The following is a 6,678-nucleotide window of genomic DNA, read 5'->3' as shown; positions in this document are numbered from 1 at the left end:
GCCCCGTGGGCCAGAGTTTGACATCCCTGCCTTATAGCATACACTGTAAGCTACCACTCGAATAACCATCCGTTCGTTTTGGTGCCAAACAATAAGCACTCACGTGTGTGTCTGTGTGAGTGTGTGACATGAACGGTCAAAAAGAGTTTGCTTGAAATTCAACAATCCATGCAAGACAACGAATAACACACCTGTGAGAACAACAGAGTGGCTAAGTTCTGTTTTTTTATGTCAGTTACTCATTTCATTTCCACTTTTTTCCAAATTTCAGGTTCCAAATATATTTTTATTATTCCTGTTCAATTGACAGCCAGAGAGGCCACACCTCCTTCACTCTGACTGATAGCAGCATAGGCCACGCCTCTATCAAGGCAGTCACAGAGATCACACCTTCCTCAGTATAACTTCCCACCACAAAGGCCACACCTCCCTCAATATAACCTTTAGCCACAAAGGCCACGCCTCCCTCAATATAACTTCCCATCACAAAGGCCACGCCTCCCTCAATATAACTTTTAGCCACAAAGGCCACACCTCCCTCAATATAATTTTCAGCCACAAAGGCCACACCTCCCTCAATATATTTTTCAGCCACAAATGCCACACCTCCCTCAATATAACTTTTAGCCACAAAGGCCACACCTCCCTCAATATTACTCTTCCAGTATGACTGACAGGCACATTAGCCACACCCCATTTAATGGAAGTACTGAGGACGTGATACCAGTGCATCCTGAACACAAACATGGACTAAACAATGTATCAAGCTGAACAGCGTGAGAATGTGTCCAGTAATCTTTGTAGCATCTGAAGTTTAAGGCTCCAAAAACCAGCACAACAGAGGGCCATGACTGAGCGCATGCCATGCGAGTGTAAAGAAGTCAGTTAGAGACAACACAACAGAGGGCCACGACTGAGCGCATGCCACGTCAGTGTAAAGAAGTCAGTTAGGGACAACACAACAGAGGGCCACGACTGAGCGCATGCCATGCGAGTAGTGTAAAGAAGTCAGTTAGGGACAACACAACAGAGGGCCACGACTGAGCGCATGCCATGCGAGTAGTGTAAAGAAGTCAGTTAGAGACAACACAACAGAGGGCCACAACTGAGTGCATGCCATGCGAGTAGTGTAAAGAAGTCAGTTAGAGACAACACAATGCTCAGTGATTAGTGCTCGGTTTTTACTCTGTATTCACATAGCAGAAAAGATCTTATGTAGGTGCAGGTAAGTGTGTGTTGGCGTGAGTGTAGGTGTGTGTAGGCGTGTATGGTCGTGTAGCTGCAAGTGTTTGTTCATTCACCGAGATGACGGAAAAAAACGCACAGCACAGCGTTAATTACACTTTTGAAGCAAACTAAACCCTTTTCAAGGACATGAATTTTATTACATTGTGTATTACTGACAAAAACATACTCCAGACAACATGTTTGTGTTTAGTATGAAACAGATCTAAACAGATTTAAACACAAACTCAACCTTCCCTTACACACTCTAATTCCCTGCATCATATGATCCCTTCATACCCGACATCTTTCCAGACTTCATCCTAGGAATATCGGAAAAATATTCCAAAAGACATACGAATGTATCACGAGTGACATTCACTCACATCGTATACTCTGGGATATTAACTGAAATAGACATATATAAAATATAACAATTCTAAATACCCCTGTTGCCATTTTTTGTAAGCAAAAAGAAAAATAATAAAAAATTCTATATGCTAAACGTGCTGGAGCGACCAACAGAATGTAACAGAGTTTTATTGGGGAAAAAAAACGGACAAGCACCTATAAGATGAGCTTCGGCTGTGCCTCTGGGATTCCAGCCACAATTCCCTGCTCCCTATGTTTAATTTCCCTCCATATGGTTCTTAACTTGTATTTAATGGCAGCGCTCAGCAAGAACAAACACTCTCTCCACCAGCTGAGGATTAATTGAGTGGCCGGAGAACGAGAGATTGTCAAAACAGATCAATATCCCTGCTGGTGTCCGTAAAGGCTGGAGGTAGACGGAGACATGGTGTAGCGAAGTTCTCTCTTTGGGGAGCTGAACTGAGGAGGCTGACAGATGAGACCACGTCGTCTGTGTACAAAGCTGTGAAGACTTTTGGTGTAATGGGGGTTATTTGAGATATTTTGCAGTCTGAAGTCTGCACTCTTCCATCCGTTATTAGAACTTAGAAGCCGTAACTAGCCAAGGTACCTTTGAGGAACTAATTTTACTAATACTGTACTAACAGATAGCTTATTTAGTCATGAAGATGTTGCTGATGTTTCTGCTCTCTTCTTCTTTCTTCTGAGAAGAACATTGAGGTTTTCCATAATTAAAATGCAAGTTCATCACTTTGTGATGAGTAAGGAATAAAACACGTGGAGGGGTAAAAATCATGAAAAATCATCAACAACCTGTGATGTCATGGCATACTGAGGCCAAAGAAAATGTAATACTTCCTTTTATGCAACAGCATAAATGATTATAATATGAATTTATTATTACTTAACACCTCATTGTCTTTGCTCCACGGGGACATCGATGGCGTAGAGCTTAGAGTTTAGGGTGAACTCCATTTAATGGTGAGTGTGTCTCCAGGGAGAGTTTCTAAATGGGATAGAAAATGTGTGTGTGTGTGTGTGTGTGTGTGTGAGAGAGAGAGAGAGAGAGAGAGAGAGAGAGAGAGAGAGAGAGAGAGAGAGAGACTGGTTCCTTTTTGTCATGGTTCAGAGATGCTTCACTGAACTCACTGCTTCACCTGTTTTGAATCCACAACACACGTTTTGTCCAAGAATCGGTCAAAGCGTAAAAACCCGAGCCAAAGTTGACTCTTAATAAACCCGACACGCCATGTCCTTTCCTCTCTGAAGCTTTTTCCACTCTATCTCAGTCGTTTATTGCTCACGGTGTGAACTCTATCTCATAACCCTGAAATCATTTCAGGTACTAATCCAAATCCGGACATGTATGAGTATCTGTCCGTGTGTCATATCACATAACAGAATCTGTGAAAGTCGATGGAGTTCTCTGTATGTTCTGGTGCAGGAATATTAGACTAGTGACTAGTCCCCTGTCGCATGTGCTGTCCATCAAACCGCAATATGTGCAGCTATTTGTTCAGCTCTTTTATCTGGTGCTCAGCGATTGTGAAAGACATTGATGTGTGCACGGTAAATTTATTCCATTCTCAATTTGGGTTACATCCTGTATAAAATGATACGCTACTCATCCCCTCGTTTCTTACTTTCAAGGCCCTCAGTTTAGTGTCTCAGATTAGTTTTCATGGCACGGCGTAGTAGTAGTAGTTGCTAACATGAATCCAGAGTCGTGTCACATCACAGTAGCTATAAAAACAGGAGGAATTCTCCTCAGGTCGTTGTCGGTAAGCGATCCACTCAACTTAGCGCTCTTTATTCATTTATTCGCCTTCGCTAGCGGCTTCATCCTGGTCACCGTCGCAGTTCATCCAGAGTCGCATGTACTTAGATATAGTGTGGCTTACTTGGCAATGGATACAGCGACAAAAAGTGGGATTTGTTATCGTGTCATGTATTGCCAGACCATCTGCTGGAAAAACGCTATTTTAATAACACACTCTGTTCTCATAGTAACACCATGTGTGCCATGTGAAATAAATACGCTGTAATTTATCAGCCTGGGCTATACAACTCTAGACAAAGTGTTTGCAGAGGCGTACAAATGTATGCCTACTTTGTGTGTGTATGTGTGTGTGTGTGTGTGTGTGTGTGTGTGTGTGTGTGTGTGTAATACAGTGTAATTACCATGAAGTTGTTGAAGGTTCTGCTATAGTGCTTTCTTACACCGTAGAAATTGGTGTAAAATTATATAGTTAAAATTAGGCTGATACGAGAAAGTAACGTATTTAAAAAAGCTGCAAGCAAAATCATTTTTGGAAGCAACAAAATTTACTGACTAAATTTGTTAAAAAAGTTTCACTTAAATTGAATTAATGTTTAATTCAATTCAAACTTATTTGTGTAGCGCTTTTACTTAACGCACATATAATGTGAGCGCACGTGCTGTAGGAATGTACAGCATTTCAGTGTGACATTGTTTTGGGATTTTGTGAGAAATAAACGCAAGATCAATTAAACGCCACAGTATTCGAAGGACAATTACCGCAGGTTTGTTTTTAGAAGATTTCACGGGCATCGAACATGAGTACAGCGATTGCAGAAAATTAATACATACAGTATGTGTCTTCACTGGAAGGAGTTTAAAAGAAGGATCCTGTGCTCGCAGTTTTATCGCAATTTTATTAGTTTTCTGAGAAAAAGCAAAAAAATAAATAATAATAATAATTTTGTAAAAAAAAAACAAAAAAAACAACTTTTTAAATTTTTGAAAGCTACAACCCCCCCCCAAAAAAGATAAAAAATAAAAAAATAAAAAAATAAAAAAAAGATATATATATATAAAATAAAATAAAAATTTCACGATCTTTGTGGGACTGACTAAGTTGTAAAATATGAATATATTATTTATTTATTTATTTATTTATTTATTTATTTATTTATTTATTTATTTATATCGGCATTTGTGCATTAAGCAGTTTAGGACAGATTCTTAAAAAGTGATTCTGTCTGAATGAGTATTAGAAGAGTATTTCTTCTGCAACTAGCTTATAATAAAATTTTTCTACCAAAATCTTTCATCCTGTATCTTTAAGCGTAACAATAAGGTGATACTAATAATCTCATATGTTGCCACCATAGTAATAACCCAGTTATATCAGCGTCCTCTTATTACTTGGCCCCTGTACAGTATGTGGCAATACATATTTTTTAAATCAACGCTGAGCGACAGCCTGACATGCGAATCAATATTTTTCCCCTCGGACTAACTGTAGCTTCTGATTCCAGCCTTTTAGTCTTATTACATTTAAATAAGAGGACATTTTTAATGGATTTGTCCCGTGTCGATACAGCAGATACACGGCTGGCTCGGGGGAACTGAGCTCCACACACAGCACTACACAATATATTTAAAGACTTTACTTTAGCCAAACTATAAATAGAGCTCATATTAGGACAAGTGTGCAGAGGAGAGAAGGTATAATATGCGTTTTTCACACAGTGGATAATTGTGGAGAATTCAATCAGAGAGATGATTCAATAGCAGTGAAAACTGTGGAAAGACCACGGAAAAAAAAAAAAACAGTTCACGGTCGGAAAAGGAAACAGTGTTTAGTGTGAAATGTTGGTAAGATCCTGAAACTGATTGTTATATTTGACTGAAGTTGGGACTTGATTGTCACCATGTTGAAAGCTCTGTGTTGTTCTGTCAGATTCGTACATGTTACTCTTCTTCTTTTACTCAGACATCGCCTGAGATGCCTCAAGTTCACGTCCACCTTCTCTGTGCTTTCTATCAAACCCAGGTATTGTTTATAAATGAAATCTAAGTCACAGTCACAAGTGTAAAAAAGCTAAGAAGTGGCTTTTAACTGTAATTGTAGTTTATATTAGTATAAAATAATTCATCTGTACATTTGAGCTAATATAATAATAAACCAGCTGGAAGCAACGCTCTGGAAAATGAGCTTTTGAACTTTACCTCAAGTGATTTATCCATTTAAAAGAAGTGTAGCTAATACTACACACATACACACAGTCTCTCTCTCTCTCTCTCTCTCTCTCTCTCTCCCTCTCTCTCTGTCTCTCTCCCCCCCCTCTGTCTCTCTCTCTCTCTCTCTCTCTCTCTCTCTCTCTCTCTCTCTCTCTCTCTCTCTCTGTCTCTCTCTCTCCCCCCACCCCCTCTGTCTCTCCCTCTCTCCCTATCTCTCTGTCTCTGTCTCTCCCCATCTCTCTCTTTCTATCTCTCTCCCTCTCTCCCCATCTCTCTCTCTCTCTCTTTCTATCTCTCTCTCTCTTTCTCCCTCTCTCTCTGTCTTCCCTCCCTCTCTTTCTTTCTCTCTCTCTGTCTTTTTCTCTCTCCCTCTCTCTCTTTCTCTCTGTCACTCTCTCTCTCTCTCTCTCTCTCTCTCTCTTTCCGTTTGCTCTGAAAACCACCTCCCTTCCGTACATCGTGGGCCGCGGCTGCTGCTGCTGCTGCTGCTGCTGCTGCTGTTGTGTTATGTAACAAGCCTCACTAGTCAGTGTTCTCACATTGTTGTTGGCCGAGCTCTCTGCACTTAATCCCGCCGTGCCGTCTTTCATCCTGCCACGCTCTGGAGCTGGGGTTGTGTAGCCTCGAGTCAATAAGATCTCCATATTGTAGCAAAGGATGAAAGGAAGACATACAGGCTCTATCTGTGCGATGAGCTCGTAGGGTGTTCATGGCCTCAGTCATGTTTTCAGCCTCGGTGCCTCTGGGAGATGAGAGATACATGTGTTTGGATGCATGTGCTCAGCCTATAGAGATGGACGGATGTGTGGAGCAAACTGAAACAATGCTCCGAGTGTTATGTAACAGCTTGTTCTCTGAAGGAACTCCTTAGATCCTGAGACTGTCAATCTGCTGCTTTATATAGAAAAGTGGGATGGTCTTACATGCTATAGAATATAATAATAATAATAATAATAATAATAATAATAATAATAATATTCATAATAATAATAATAATAATAATAATAATGTTGTTGTTGTTTTTGTTGTTGTTATAAAAATGAAAACAATTATATTTGTTCATAAATTGGTAAAGATTTGCTTTTTTTTTAGAA

At 40.0% G+C, this 6,678-nt stretch overlaps 1 protein-coding gene across 2 annotated transcripts in view; it reads left to right on the top strand.

Moving 5' to 3' along the window:
* The window catches only part of ctdspla (CTD (carboxy-terminal domain, RNA polymerase II, polypeptide A) small phosphatase-like a), a 36,841-nt gene that overhangs the window by 6,120 nt on the left and 24,043 nt on the right, over positions 1 to 6,678 (top strand). The gene's annotated exons all lie outside the window — the stretch shown is intronic.

This window comes from Tachysurus fulvidraco, chromosome 25 (genome assembly GCF_022655615.1).
Source record: "Tachysurus fulvidraco isolate hzauxx_2018 chromosome 25, HZAU_PFXX_2.0, whole genome shotgun sequence".
NCBI classification, from domain to species: Eukaryota; Metazoa; Chordata; class Actinopteri; order Siluriformes; family Bagridae; genus Tachysurus; species Tachysurus fulvidraco.
Note: the sequence above shows the minus strand (reverse complement) of the source record. Positions and strands in the feature narration are given on the sequence as shown.